Source organism: Cydia amplana, chromosome 10, assembly GCF_948474715.1.
Source record: "Cydia amplana chromosome 10, ilCydAmpl1.1, whole genome shotgun sequence".
In the NCBI taxonomy this organism is placed as follows: Eukaryota; Metazoa; Arthropoda; class Insecta; order Lepidoptera; family Tortricidae; genus Cydia; species Cydia amplana.
In genome coordinates, this window is record NC_086078.1 from 10,093,278 (window position 1) to 10,110,457 (window position 17,180).

Sequence of the window (17,180 nt, forward strand, 5' to 3'; positions counted from 1 at the left end):
TTATATATTATTTAGAATCAAACATATCGCAATATCCCTAATATCTATTAGGTAGGTATAGATACTGATCAGTTAGTACAAGTTCCGTAAGCAGTATGTGTACATATAAGCAGGGCACCGTAAATATACCAAGCTTAAGGAAATATTGCCTACAAGAGACCCACGGTGGAATTCGAGATATGGTTCTTACAGCCCTTTTTTGAGCGATTAGAGCTCTGTTCACGTTATATCTGAAACTGTTACCCCAGAACATAATGCTATACCGCAATTTCGATTCAATTAGAGCATGATATACTATTTTTAGTTGTACTACACTAATTTCGTCTCTGAGGCTTCTCAAGGCGTAGTCGTAGGTAGACCTACGCTCAATTTAGTAATCTTCATAAATATAGGTAACACCATAGAGAAATATCGTAAGACAAGAGTGCTCACTCCATACATCAGTTCAGACTATTAATTTCAGTGTCTACATCTAGCATCGAGTAGCGGAACTATCAGTACTGCTACTTGACAATAGATGTAGCACCGACCGGAAAGTCTTATCTCAACAGCATAAGACTTTCCGGTCGGTGTTACATCTATAGTCAAGTAGCAGTACTGATAGTTCCGCTACTCGATGCTAGATGCTAATAGTCTTTTTGGTACTAAAACTGATGTATGGAGTGAGCACTCTATGTATTTTTTTCTCTATGGTAACACGCATAAGTGATCAGAGCGCCTACCGCGAACCACGTTCGACGTGTTGCCTCTCTGTCGCACTTGTAAATTCGTACGTAAGTGTGACAGGGAGGTAACACGTCGAACGTGGTTCGCGGTAGGCCCTCAGACCAGTTTGAATGTGTTAGATCGATCTCAGATATTCGTTCAAGCATGTCGCCTGTGTGTGCGTGGAATATTTTATAATTCGTTTGCGTAAATAAAGTACCGTTCTGGGATTTCCGCAACTTAATCGAGATTTGATGTTTATAACGTAATGTTTGGAGAATGATATTGCAAGGTCTACGTAATGATATTGCTCTTTAAATATTGAGGAAAATCCTTATATTTAAAATCTCTTTTTGGTGGTCAACAAATTCTGATACCTATTATTATTAATATCTGGGTGACCGAGCTTCGCTCGGAAAACATATAAAATCTCGAAAATGCGCGTTTTCCCAGAGATAAGACCTAGCTAGATCGATTTTTCGCCCCCGAAAACCCCTATATACCAAATTTCATCGAAATCTTTAGAGCCGTTTCCGAGATCCCCGAAATATATATATATATATATATATATAAATAAACAAGAATTGCTCGTTTCAAGGTATTAGATTAGATAGATATATTAGATAGATAGATAGATAGATAGATTCTGACTGATGACGTCTACACGGTTCAATTGTTTGTGCTTGGAAGTAAAAAAAAAGAATTAACGTTCAATCTACACTGTAACGTTCAATCTGCCTGTAGATTCTACAGGAATGAGGCCATGATATACAATTTCCCAACATAAGTTTGATGAAAAAAGTCTTAACTGTGGTACAGTCAGCGTCATTATTATCAAAGTAACGGATCATTCTAAGCGTCAAAAGTTAATAGGTAACCATGCTCTAATAACAAAAATAAATACTGTTTCTATATGTAGAACGATTACACTGTGACATAATATGTCAAAGTACATTATACCTTTGATCGCGGACTGTAGATATAATTATAGTATCTCTATTTGAAAATGTAGCAGCCAGGGTGGCTGTTTCATCCGTTACTATTAATGCAGTCTCGTAGCTAGGGCAAGTAGGGCAACCGATCAGCTTAGTATGATCCAAAGAACAACAGTGCCACGCAGCATTGCCCGAGACAAAAGTGCATGTTCGCTGCACATACTTCCCGCATTATTTGTGTGTGTTAGTTTGGTTAGATGTTAGTGTATAATGTTATTTAGTTTAAGCTTAGACATGTACTTATAAATGTAATTTTTGATTGTAACAAAATAACAGATAGTAAATAATAATTAATATACAGTCTAGATAAACAAAATCATAATACATATTTAGGTATGTTGGATTCCAACAAATTAAATTTAATTAACTATTTGAACAATTACACGATGTAAGTAATTGGTTTAAGTGGAAATCATTGTAATCCATCAAACAGGTTGTAAATTAATGCCTTATTAAGCTTAAACCTTCACACGAACTGGCTGCCACAGCTTAATAATTGGTAGTGTCCGGCTGAAGTTTAGATTTTGGCCGAAACTAGAGCAAAACCGAACCTTTAGTTTCGGTTTCGGCAAAAATCCGGTTTCAATTGGACAATGAATCTAATAATTGCCCATCAATTTACGCAAGCGTGTTATACTTTACTTTAAAAATCTGGATTACCTTGTATTTGTTACCTATCAGAAATCGTGACGATGATTGATCTAAGGAACTTATAATATGAGTGGGAAATCGTAATAAATAGTTATGACTAGATTTAAGTTATGATTAACTATCTCGTAGTTACTAAATCCATTAAACATGGTAGGTACATATCATCCATGTTTATTTGGTATTATCCATATCCCTCTCCCTTACTGGTTTGTTCATTTTAATTCCCACGGCAGCAAGTCGCAAAATCGTTTGGACACACTATGAATGAATCAGTCACAAAGGGGCCATGCAATTTTGCGGTGTGGTGTACAGTGTACACCGAGTTACGAAAGTGCATGGCAAACTAATGAATGAATTCCATTCATAATAGGTAATATATGTCCTTGCAATTTTGCAGTTCGAGCGACATTGCAACCAATCGTTTGCCTTACGTTACAGGCCACTGATATTATTTATTTATTTAATCTAAATAGAGCCGTGAAATCGGGGCATGTTCAAATAAATCCCTATAATTTGCAAGAGTACTCTCAAGTGCCCTCGTCCCTCGGGGCACTTCGCCACAATATCTGGTTTTACCAACTTCTTCGTATACCCCACTTCACGGGAGTGCAATCGAGTTGTACGATCAGCAAATTAAACTTGAGCCACGGTATGGGTAACGGGTATCAATAAGTAGGGTTTGCGCTTTATGTACCTATACATTTATTACAGTAAAACCTTGATAGATGAATTTTCTCGGGCTCTTTATATTTAATCTATAGAGCGTGTTTTATTTATAATAGAGGTCCTTCATTATATGGAGGGTAGAGGTATTTCACAAGATCTCATGGAACTATATTCCCACCTACTAGTCAATATACTCATTGCAACCCTTGTCCGGTTGGAAACGGAATGAAAAGTAACTAATGTACAGTCACGGAATTTAACGTTTTGTCAATTTGAACCATTAGGCCATTACATAGAATCGAAACCTTCAAATTCCGTGAATGTATAAAGCCTAAAACTCTAGTAAGATGCACTCCCGCTCCGCTCCGCCCAGTCAATGGGAATCGTACAATCGACACAATGGCATGACTGTGTTATATTTTGTCGTGTTTCGCTAAGGAAAACTACTATGTAAAGACAAAGACTCCATCGCGCGTCTTGACTCTCCTTCAATTTACATTTACAAATACCTCGAGAAACCAAATGTACCTAAACACGAACCAAATCTAAATTATTGAACGGGCGTTCAAGTTCTACAGCTTGCATTAAGCACGGAGCTTCCTCTGAAATGACTGTCGACTTAATATTACTTATACAACTGTTTCATTACTTAATACCCATGTTATTTACTATTCCAAGCCACTGAGCTTGGCTTATTTATGTAGGTATCTACAAACGATTTGAGCTCTGTAGCGGTATTCAGAGTTTAAAATATTTACAGTTTGATTATGTTTAGCCATAGCTATGATTGATTTCTATAGAAAAACGGGGACTAAGTTTGTATACATGTAAATGGGTCTTCCACTTTCCTCTTAACGAAATGTACACTATTCGTTGTGTGTTTTTAAATACTATGATAATTATAATAATGCTTTATTCATAGAGTTGGATCAACCTACGCTTGAGTTGAGAATCAGACCTAACTACGATTAAGATACCTTATTGGAATGTTATAATATCAACTGTAAAGTCGTTTTCGTATTAATTTTTAGCATCATAAAAGCTATACACGAGATAAAGGCCATATAGAAGTGATATAGAAGGAATAAAGACCAAATATCCACCCTTTCCAGTTAACACGCCGTAATCAAAAGTTTTATCAGAATCGCTTAAGTTTGTGTCGAAAACGACACAAATGGTCCAACTTTCTTCCGCGCGACAGTAGTTCTTATCTACTAACCCATCTTGTTCTTTGGTTATCACTACGTGTACCTATTGACTTTTATGCTACATTTTATTTCGCTTTCACATATTCTGCTTTTCTCTAAAACTAAATAAAGATGAATTTAAAATCTATATAAATCACTCTAGGTTCACGAGAACAGCCAGTAAAAAAATATTAGAGGTTCCGTCATGTGGTAAAAAATATTATGGAAAAAGATGTAGGAAGTAGGTACTTGATCCCAAAATTGTATAACGAAATACCGTATGATACAAGGGACTGTAAATCATTTAGGATGTTTAAATTTAAAATGAAAATGTTTCTATTAAACAAAATTAAATTAAAGTTACATTAGCAATAAGATGTACTGTTAACAATTAATTAGGCAATTAGCTAAGTTTACCCATCTATATGTTTTAAGGGAGTTCCCTCTGCCAACAAACTGTCCTGCAGTTTGGCAGAAGAAAATAATATGCATATTAGGGTTTATTTCAACTAAATAAAATATGATTTATTTATTTATTTATTTTATTTTTTGAATGCAATATTTTTTGTTTAATAAAACAAATGGCTTCTCTCTGAAATAAAATTTCTTAATTAGAAATTAGAGCTCCGGCTAACAATTGCAATTATCCAGACTTGGAGTCAGACGGTCATTGGCCCAATTCGGTAGTTGCTCAGCCACGGTCCCAGCGGCAAATGGAGCGATTTCGGCGCCATTCGCCAGATAATACACCCCTTGTTCAGCCTAGTTTCAATGGTCTGCCGCTCGCAATTAGACTTGAGAGGCAAAATCATTGTGTACTTATATTGTTGGATTCCTCTAGGTTTCTTTATCCTTCCAGCTGATTGAATTTTTGTTTGTAAGACTTTTCAACTGCTGTTGCACCATGAAAATTAATGTCCACATGGATCATGTTTACTTTGATTAAAACTTTATTTCGCAATTGATTGTATAGGATGTCGTCACAATGTCTAAATGTTGTGATATGTGTGTGACATAAATCTTTATTGAACCACGCCAATAAACAGGGGGCTCTTGTGCTGCTTGTAATAATTGTAATTTAAAGTCCTTGTTGTGACAATAAATGCTTTATCTATCTATCTATCTCTCTATCTATCTATCTGGGGTCCCGTTGTTTCCCATAAAGTTTTAAGTTATAATGTATCGTTTGTCATATTATCATTAGTCATAAAACTGAAACCGTTAACATTTCAGGATTAAGTTTGGTTATCCTATAGATAATTAGGTTAGGTTAGGTTTGTATTTTGGCAATCCTGAAAAGTGACGCGTTTCTGAACCAAATGAATTATGACTAACGAAAATTCGGACAAACAATACATTATGGCTTAAAACTATTTGGGAAACAATAGAAACCCATCTATCTGCCCCCTACAGTTCATGCACGCTCCCTATACGCCACAGATCTGCCCGACCAGACATAACAGACGTATATAACAACCAATGAAAAAATAATTTTAATTCGTAATTTAATTGGGCGACAATACGGTAAACATTTAAAAGAGTATTCCGATGGTTGTTAATACCTATTACGGCTCTTAAAAGCAGTGAGTCAAAGATAGTCTCTTCAGTTACATCATGGATAGACTCATTCAATGATGAATTGTAAATTTTCTTGTCGAATTCCTATGCCATTCTTTTGTATGCAAATATTTAACAGTACTCAGTACTCATGGTAGGCTAGCGTTTTCACTTTTCTAAATATAAGTTATTACGTTTACTTTGGTACACCCGGTATTCAGAATTTCTATTATTTGTATTGTATTTTTAGTATTTTAACCGTGTACTTATTTCCATGCTACGTGAAGCTGCTCGAAATTATCGCAGCAGTTCTCCAGAATAATTATTCCTCCTTTCTTAATAGATAAGAGGTTTAATGAAATCGAATAGTACCTAAGTTGGTAAATACAACTATGACACATGTTCATGTTCTCAAATGACACACTCGCACCAGACACCCCAGAATCGTTAGCTGCGCTGCAAGCTAAGCACCCTGTAGGACCTTCCACCCCTATCTTTGCCGACACTCCCTCAGATCCTTCAGCTTGTCTGCACGCCTCACCGGAAGATGTAACGTCGGCTCTCGCATCCTTCACAAAAGGGTCGGCGTCAGGCTTAGATGGTATATCCGCCCAACATCTACTAGACCTCACTAGCCACTGCACTGGAGTAGCTGGCGAGTTGCTAACTGATAGTATTACCAGACTGATAAATCTTATGCTTCTAGGGGATGTCTGCCAAGACGTGACTGCCGTTATTTATGGAGCCAACCTCATAGCCCTTTCAAAGAAGGACGGTGGCGTGCGCCCAATTGCTGTTGGTTCCACATTCCGGCGGTTAGCAGCCAAAGTGTGCGTGCGTCATACTCGAGCTAAGCTACAAAAACTCTTCGAGCCAGTGCAGGTTGGTTTCGGCACTCGCGGGGGCTGTGAGGCCGCAGTCCATGCCGTACGCACCTTTGTCCAAACAGACTCATGTGAGGTTCTCTTAAAAATAGACGTCAAAAACGGTAGGATAGGTAGGTATTTTTGATAGGTATTTTTAATTTTTTAGCTTTAGTATTAGTTGTACTTAATTCTAGTTTTATATTCATTTTATAACACTTGTTGATGATGAAGGTGTTCCACAATAAAAGCTCACAATACGGGACACGAAAACAGTTTAATTTCTAAAAGATACAGACACCACGTGACTTTAATATGAGAGCAGTATGTACGTGTGTCGCGCGCGAATAGACAAGCCGACTGACCCGTGGTCAAAAACAAAAACCGTTGGAACCTTGTCGCTGCGTCACACGTATATCTACCTCCAAATTTCAGCTTAAAACTAAAGTTGTACAAATCATCGGAGTACCACAATAATAAACAGAATTAAAATAAACCAAAAAAAAAACCATTTTGAGCACGTCGCTAACACGCCCCACCCCAGTGCTGGCTCAGCACTCATTAACCAAAGGGATTCTAGCGACGCGCGCCGCAGGCCTTTTAAAGACGCCGGATTTGGTTTTTATTTCCACCAACCTGACCCGACCATCCCTACCTGGGAATACCTGCTGGATGACCGCCTTCGGCCACACATTGCGTGGTGCTCCTGGATCTACAACTAAAACTAAGTCTCCTACCTTCAGTGGAGTTTGTTCAGTGTTCCACTTCCTTCTAGGGAGTAGCTCCGGTAAGTATTCCTTTACCCACCTCTGCCAATACATATCGGCCAGCCTTTGACTCGTCCGCCATTGCTTCCGAAGGAACAAGTCTGAATCGTCAAAGGCACCTAAAGCGGGGGTATTAGGAGGCGAGTGAAGAAGGAAGTGGTTCGGCGTCAGAGCGCCGTCACTACCTGGTTCCACGGAGACGTGGGTTAGCGGGCGACTGTTGACGATGTTCTCCACCTCCGCCATCAGAGTGCTGAGAACTTCGTCCTTCGGTGCCCGCTCTTTAAGGACAACGCTAAGGCTTTTCTTAACGCTGCGTATGAGGCGCTCCCACGCCCCACCCCAATGGGGACTCGCGGGAGGTATAAATTTCCAACTCGAACCATTGGTCAATGCAAAGTCATTGACAGCTTTGTTGTCGAGTTCCCGCACAGATCGTTTCAACTCGGTATCAGCTCCCCGTAGGTTCGTACCGTTATCCGAGTAGAAACAGTCTGGCCATCCTCGACGCGACGCCATACGCCGTAACGCCATAATGAGGGAGTCGGTCGTGAGAGAATGTACGATCTCCAAATGGATCGCCCTTACAGTAAGGCAGGTAAAAATGACCCCGTACCTCTTTTGGCGTCCTCTGCCGACCACCACCTCCATTGGGCCGAACAAGTCAAGGCCGCAATGTGTGAATGGCCTCTGGTGATGTGCCATTCGACCTGGAGGTAACTCACCCATTACAGGTACATGTGGTTGCGCCTTGCGTATTTTACAAAACATGCATCTCGTTGCTACATGTTTAACCGTCGGCCTTATCTTCGTGATTGCGTATTTTTCCTTTAGATTGTTCACCACCGTTTCCTGGTAATCATGCGCAGCCCTGATGTGATAATGCTTCACGAGCAATCGCGTCACCTGGTGCCGCCCGTCCAAAATAATCGGGTACTTTGTATCGGCGCCAACACCCTGTGCAGCATTAATACGGCCGCCGCAGCGAAGGACCCCACAATCATCCAGGTAAGGTGACCAGGTAAGTATTCGACTATTACGTTCGAGACTCATACCTTTTCTAATTGCAGCTAACTCCGCGCCGAAGCATTCTTCTTGTACCTGTCGCACCAATAGCAGCTCGGCTCGCCGCATCAACTCAGAGTCATCGTAAGTCTGCTTTCGACATTTATGCACGAATACTAACACATGGTATGTGCTCCGCAACAGCCGCAACCACGAAGAGAAGCGCTCCGGATTAAATACAGGTAAGTATGTAGCAGGTAAGTCATTAATTATATTTATAATTTCTGACCTTTCAGGTTCAACAGCTGCAGTGCCGACAATATTACGCGGCCAGGATGACTCGTCGCTTCTCAAGAACGAAGGGCCCTTTAACCACTCGTTTTGGAAGAGAGCGTCGTCATAAGTTTCGCGCGTTGCAATATCTGCAACGTTCAATTTGGTAGGTACATACCGCCATTCATTACTGCGCGTGAGCTCATCGATAGCCCCCAACCGGTTTGCTACGAATGTTTTATAATTGCGCGCGTCATTCTTAACCCAGTGAAGAAATGTGGTTGAATCGCTCCAGAAATGACGGCGCTGTACCACTAACCTGTGATCCTTTTGTAGACTGTCCGCCAGTCTCGCTGCCATAAGAGCAGACTGTAACTCTGCACGAGGTACAGTCAACAAAGGTTTCACGGGTAAGACTCTGCACTTACTTGCTATAAAGGCGACGTATATTTCATTATTATAAGTCCAGCGCCAATAAGCAACAGCACACATCGCTTTTGTAGACGCATCGCAAAAAATATGCATCTCTAAATTATTACCATAATAAATATTCGTAGTCGATGCCGGTGCACTTGGCGTAGCACTGCTACGCGGCTGATAAGTAGGTGGCGGCGTAGTATGTGCAGGCGGTGCGGCGGTCGCGGGCCGCGCGGGGGAGGAGTCATCGGCTACGCGCGTCGTAGCACTGCCCGGCGGCTCTGCCGTCGCTCGGTTGCCTAAGCCGCTTGTACCTATAGGACTTAGATAGCATCTAGGTATACGAACATAACGCATTTCTTTTAAAAGGTTAATCCATTCACTCCACTTAACGAAAATATTATTTGGAATATTTTCGTCCCAATCGATGGATAACTGCCATAAAGACTGTAGCATTATCTTACCTTGAATAGTGAATGGAGATAAGAAGCCAAACACGTCGAATATCGACATTATTACTCGAAGCATGATCCTTTTAGTAGGTAATTGTTTACCGCTAACTATATCGCTAGGTATGCGTTTGAGTGACAAGTCAAACCCAAACTCATCTGTAGCGGGGTACCAGATAAGACCAAGCGTTCTCTCACCTTCTTGCTGTCGATCTAATTTGAACCTTAAGGCTGCTGTGCCTAAGGCTTCTTTTGGCACGCTGTCCAATACTGCCTCGCTGTTACTTGTCCAGTTGCACATGTCGAACCCGCCCTGTTTGTGAATAAAAGTAACATCTTTTACCATTTTTATAGCTGCGGCCTCGTCCGGCAAACTGTCCAAGTAATCGTCCATGTAGTGTTGCTCGCAGATGGCAGCAACGGCAGCAGGCATTGTGGACGCATAACGCTGTGCGTTCCTATTCTTGACGTACTGGGCGATAAAAGGGGACGAATTAGCACCAAACACTAGTGACGTCATAGCATATGTTTTGACTGGCTGTTTAGAGTCAGTCCTCCATAAAAACCTAAGTGCGTCCTGGTCCTCGGGTCGTATTTTGACCCTTAGGAACATGTCACGCAAATCACCGGCCACAGCGTACCTATTCTCTCTAAATCGTACCATAATGCCGAATAGGGACGCGAGTAGGTCGGGACCTTGAAGTAGGTAATCGTTCAGCGATGTACCTTTACTTTTTGCGGCACAATCAAAAACAAGACGAAGCTTTTTCTTGTTTAAATTGTCCACCGCATGGTGAGGTAGGTACCATGTGTGAGGGGAAGCGGATCGAGGGTCAATGACCTCCCGGGCAAAATCATTTTGGAACAAATGATTTACTCGATCCGTGTACCTTTGAGCATACTCACTGTTTGCCGCCATTTTCTTTTCAACTCCCTTTAACCTATTTAGGGCGTTAGGGTAGCTGTCAGGCATCACGCTGTTCTCGTCGCGCCACGGCAGACCAACTTGCCACCTGCCGTCAGCGAAGGTGGTCGTGCGGTCCAACTGGGCTAAGGCACGGACGTCATCGCTGTTCTGACGAGGCTTGTTACACACACCTAGAGAGTCAATAGAAAAATAGCGTCTTACTTCCTCATGAAGGTCGCGGAGCGCGTCGTCGTGGGCGCTCGGGCAGCAGTCAGCAGCTGCTAGCAGCAGGTTGTGGGCGGCGCGGGGGCCTCGGCCGTGCGGGGCGCGCGTCTTCCCATGGACGGACCAACCTAAGACAGTGCGCGTAGCGAACGGCTCTAAGGGTTTACCTTTACATATTTCTAACGGCATAATTAAATCATAATTATCCTGCCCAATTAAAACTTCAGGGTTACAAGAAATTACATTAGGCGACCATTTGTCTTTTAACTTTTGTAAGTGGGCAAATTTATTACAATCGATGGACCTAAAGTCCTGCTCAGGAATTTCCAAATTATCTACAGCTCGTAAATTGACATTAAAAATCTCACTACCATTTAAACTAGACACATCAATAGACACAACTGTATAAGTACATTCTAAATCGCTATCTTTCCACGCTCCGCTCACTCGCATAGTCTCAGTGCGCCCGCGCAGGCCGGCGCGCTCGGCGAGTGATTTACTGATAAGACTGATACTACTTCCGTCATCTAAAAATGCACTTGTCGTAAAGACACCGTTAGGTCCGCGTATTTTTATCGGCACAACTTTTAACAACACTTTATGGTCATTTATGTTTATAAAGGATACCGTTTCGTTCGTAGGGCTCGACTCAGCTGTTTCCTTCTTATCTGGAGATTCCGACGTAGCATCCTTATCCGTGTCGCGATGTTGTACATAATGTAATAGTCGGTGATGCGCCTCGCCACACCCGTCCTTGTCACAAGCGGGCGCGGGGCAGTTCTCGCGGTCGTGGCATGACACTAGGCACTTGAAGCATACTCCGTGGCGCTTCACATGACGCCACCGGTCCTTTCTTAACGCCTTTTTGAACATCTTGCACTCAGTTAACTCATGTTTTGCACCGCGGCAAAATAAACACTTATTGTCACTGCGCGCCTGCGCCGATTGCAATAAAACTGTTTGTTGGCGGTTAGCGTTATTATTATCACTTTTATTTTTCGAGTGATGTTGATAACTGCTGCGCTGATCCGTGACGTGAATGTTCGCTGTAGTAGTTATTTTCACTGCTTCGATGTTTAAAAAGTCTCCGAGTATCTCCAAGCGTGGCTTCTTGCCTTCGGCTATTATAGGGAAACTGTAGTCAGACCATTTCGAAATAATGACGGTCGGTAATTTAGATAGGATAATATTAGCCATGTTTACGTCGTGTAGGTACTCTTTGCGGCCGACTGCATGTACGGCTGCGATGAAGTTTTGCACTTTGACTGAGAAAAATACGATGTCCTTACTGTACTCGTTCGACATAGATGGTAGTTTTCGTAATCCTTGCATGATGCGAGTTAAGATGCTTTCAGGATTTCCACATACCAATTCCAAGGTTTTCATCACTATATCGGGCGACGTAGCAGTAACCATTAAAGCTGAAACTGCTTCCCTGGCCGTTCCGTGTAGACATTTTCTCAGTCTCCATAGGTTCTCCTTCGGGCTGAATCCGCACACTTCGGTAGACTCTTCATAGGCCTGCTTAAATTGTAGCCAGTCTAAAGGGTCGCTAGAGTAGCTAGGTAGGTCTCTGGGAGTACATAATCGGCTTAGCAGGTTTTTGTCACTCTTTTGTTTAGCGGTACTTGCAGTTAGATTTTGAAGCGCACTTGCGAGCATTTGAATCGTTCCATTAGAGGTGCCGGGGTCAACGACCGGCGGCGGGCACGGCAGGTCCGGCTGGTTACCATGATCGGGGACTTGCTGCGCGGCGGATTCCAGCTCACGTTGGCTTCGTTCCAACCACTTCTCCACTTCATCCTGTGTGTCAGTGTGCAGATCATCATGTGGACTGTAGTTTTCTTGTTCCTCATCCATCAGGTTGGCTAAATCAGCCTCAAGCTTCTTGTCGATGAGGGCCATCTGGATACGCGCTTTTTCTTGAGCCGCTTCTAGTTCCAGCTGTTTTCTTCGAGCCAGCACAGACGAAAATGACGACTTGGACTTTGCCCCCGTTAGCGAAGCGGGCGTATTACTCGTATGTTGCGCCGGGCGGTGCTCCGATTTTACACTGCTACCCGATAATTTAAACGCGGGGACGTTTATCTTTATTTCGTCATTGTTCTGAGCATTATTTCCATTAGTTGGCTGAGAAGGCACTTGTAGCTGAAGTTGTCTATCCTCTTCTGCTTTTCTTTCGCGTTCCTTGCGCGTTGTACTGCGAGTATTAACCATCTTCGCAGGCGGAGTATGGAACATAAATCCGGTCGAAGTGACCACTGTTGATGATGAAGGTGTTCCACAATAAAAGCTCACAATACGGGACACGAAAACAGTTTAATTTCTAAAAGATACAGACACCACGTGACTTTAATATGAGAGCAGTATCTACGTGTGTCGCGCGCGAATAGACAAGCCGACTGACCCGTGGTCAAAAACAAAAACCGTTGGAACCTTGTCGCTGCGTCACACGTATATCTACCTCCAAATTTCAGCTTAAAACTAAAGTTGTACAAATCATCGGAGTACCACAATAATAAACAGAATTAAAATAAACCAAAAAAAAAACCATTTTGAGCACGTCGCTAACAACACTTATTGTGCAATAAATGAGTTTTATTACTATGAGAAGTTTTAAATAGAATATTTATGTACAATATTAATCGTTCCTATGTAGTTACGATTCATATTGCACAAAGACACACAGTGAGGCCATAGGAGACCAAAGAGCTTACACTTTACAGCCTAAGTGCTCAATACATTAATTACATCACCTACATGGGTCACTAGATAAGTTTTGCAATAGACAAATATGAAACACAGAGGCGGCCTAGCACATATAGATACTTGTTAAAACTATATTTCCATAGACTATGATTGGCCGGAAAACATTTCCTTTCTTTTTGTCTATTGCAAAACTTACCTATGGTCAAAGAGTAAAGTGTCATTCAATAGAACTTGCAAACTATGTAAACAAACCGCCATACTAAAATTGACACTGAATGTCAATTTACTAAGTAACTTTTGTTTACATAGTTAGCAAGTTCTATTGAATGACACTTTAAGTAGGAGTATATGCTTATGGTATTGAGGAAACGTTGCCTAATAGGTATCTTAAGCACTATGCCGCAGCAGAGGCAATTTTTTTTATACAAGATTGGTAACATTTGTTTATTTATTAACCAACTTTTTTTTTACCTAAATCTCGCTTTAGTTACAGCTTATTTCAGTATCGTGATAATAGTTATACATAATAAATATTCTGTCCGTAAGATTGTACTTAGATACCTAACTGTACTTATAACGTCTAACATTAAGGACTCCAGAAATTTGAAACAAAAAAGCGGTATACTTAATTCAACTCAGCAGATAAGTAATAATAAGCAGGGTCGTAGACACGATTACGTGACACGCATTTCGGCTCAAACAAAGGAGACCTACATGAATGGAGTTAATGCGAGATTGTTACTCACATCTTGCTTTGTACTTGAGTTTCCATTATGACACTATGGCGCAATTATGTTAATAACACTTTGCGAAATATTCCATCAATGCCCAGAGTATAATGACGGCAAGTGCCAATAAATGGAATCTTTACGACGTTTCATGCAACCCGGTTCTATAGTCGTTTAATAATAACGAATGGGCCCTGTGATGGTCTCGTTGTCTAAAGACATTCCTATATTGCGAAATTAACATTTAAAGTCACTGCCTATAGTTGATGACACTTTAACATCTTTACATCAAATTACGAGTAAATTACTTAAGTATTTAACATAACTTAACACAAGTGTTTGTATGCCTACCAACTTAGTTTTACAATTTTGATATGTTTTTTATATATTTTTTTGTCTTTGTTTATTTGTCATATTTTATAATGCTTTTGTTTTCTTGGTAGGTGTCATAACGATATATTACTGAAAGCTGGTGGTTTCGTTTCGTGCTCATCTCTATCCCTTTCCACTATATTCCCAAAGAAACATATGCGATGCGGTTTAAACAATCGTCATTACAGTGCGTTATTTAAGTTCCAAAATATAATTCCTTTTCAAATACAACTTTTAACCAAGTCTCGCTGAACTTCGATGTTTAGCAAAACAATACCCGTCATACAAATAGCTTTATCACGTATCTTTGTACAATCTCACGTGAAAGCTAATTGTGTTTACTGGATTCTTTGCCCATGGTAACTGTTAAAACACTTTCATAATGCTATAACGCCTTTAAAATGTAATAGCAAATACTTTTTTACATTAAGTTGCTAAGCATATGAAACTAATGTAGTTATTTAGAGGCGAGCAACTATTTAGAGACTTGAATACTTTTAAGCTTTAATATTATGCTAAAACTTTGTTTATATCGACCTAGGCAACATGTGTAGAATTATGAGATGCTTTCACGTACAATATACGTGTAGGTACGGCGTACATTGTTGCCAACGCCACTCAACATTGGATTAATCTCTTATTATAATGTATATTATGTGAGCTTGATGTTGATATTTATTTAAAATACATTCATCCAAGTTAATTAAGATATGGATATTTGTTTACATTTTCGTTTATGTAGTTTTTCATTCTGGTTTAGATTTCTAGCAACCCCCAAAGGGAAATTCAAAGTTTTGCCTAATTGGGAATGTTGAACTACCTTAATTTTTTATTATAATTTTTGCTAATAAAACAATTATAAAGTTATTTTATTTTAAGTCGATAAGGTCTCCCTGAAACGATCAATGACAGTAACGTCACGTCACGTACGTATCGTTATATTAGCTAAGAGTTGCATTTGCGGTGCAACTCTCGCTGCCAACGCACGGTTAAAATGTCCTGGGTTCTCCCTTCAGAAATAGGTATGTATATACATGCCTTTTTATTATACAAACAGTGTACCTATTGCAGATACATCAGAAACCTCTTTTAGTCTAGTCCCGTATATAGATTGTCCGGAATATCCCGGAATATCCTAGGGGTACAAGTTCATAAAAGACTCCAATACCCCTAGGAATATTTTGTTTTCAGTTATCTACAGGGAATAAAACTTCTGCCTGCTTCAAACCACTGGATATTGTTAAAGCAGTGAAGAAAAGGCTTGAAACGAGATTTTTTTACAAGTTCTCACAGCAGTTTTTTTTTTACTTTTTAAACTTGTACGAAAAATTGCATTCACTTTGAACGGGTATTTACTTATTCTACGATTATAAGTATAACGACGGCTTATACGACTTTTTATATGATATGGTAAGTATATTAATGAACCTACGTTAAATAATATTTAGTTATATTTTGATAATATCAATAAAAAATTGCACAGTAAAGTACTTTATATTCATTATAAAATAAAGTAAATGACGACCAAGTAGCTTAATTATAAGTGCACATATTTCCTATTTATTATTTCTTGACTGTTTAAAAGATAATTGATACGAGACTTTAGCCTCTCATAATTCAGAGCGTGTAAAGGAAATTCACCGAATTCACTGTAAAAATCGCGATCGTTTATCAAACTGGGATTTTACTTTTTAGGAAGAGTAAGACGTAAATAAACGAGTGAAATATATTCCTCAGCAAAGGGTGTTGTAATACCACGGACAAGGGTGGCTAGTCAAACGTTAAAGCAAACCCGAGTCCGTGTGACCCCTGACTTCGTATAGTTGCTACGAATCCCATAGTTACGGTAAGACTGGTCCGCCTTAGCATTCGGCTCGCTTGTACGCAGCAACTAATGGGTATTCACGGCAAGTTGCTTAGAGCCAGCCAGTGTCGTGGTCTGTTGAGCAGAAGATATTGTTGCGCTGTATTTTATGCGAATATAGCGTAATGGGAGGTCGAGCTATGAGAGCTTATCCAACATTTTTCTATTTTAATAATTCGGAATACTTACAGTTTTTAGTTCAAAACAAATTTCCTTCTTGAAATATAAATCCGTTAACGCCTGGTTTATGGCCCTGTTTTACTGTATTTTTTTTGTTGTGTACTTATTTTGATTTACGAAATCTCGGTTCCAATTATCAAATATTATAAACACAAAAAAATAAAATAAAAACGTATAGCATAAAACTCAGCAGCACTCAACGGGAATTTAATAAATATAAAACAACATTTTGTGCCAGCCTTCTGGTCTGCCAAATCGCGGGTCGTTGGGATTTTCAGAGTGTGCACGCATCGCTGAATTGACTTCTAACAATATTGTACCCAAATATAATATACTTGTTATGCTGAATACCTTCTTGGAAATCATGTACATACTTGACCGTGGCTTGACTTTTCGGAGTTGTTAAGTTAGGGTTATGTCGTCTAAAGCTAAGAAAATGTCATATAGTACCTACACATATAGTATAGGGAAATTACGCGTAGGATATTGGATAAATTCACAGCATATGTATTATATTCGGTGTGTTAAATATGAGTACCTACCTGACTACCACCTAGGTATAAAGTTAACATTGTTTCGTTGACCTGTCGCTGTCGGTCATAGTAATCCGCTTGTTATTACGTACTCATTTAAGTCACTGTCTTTGTTTATAATTTTACA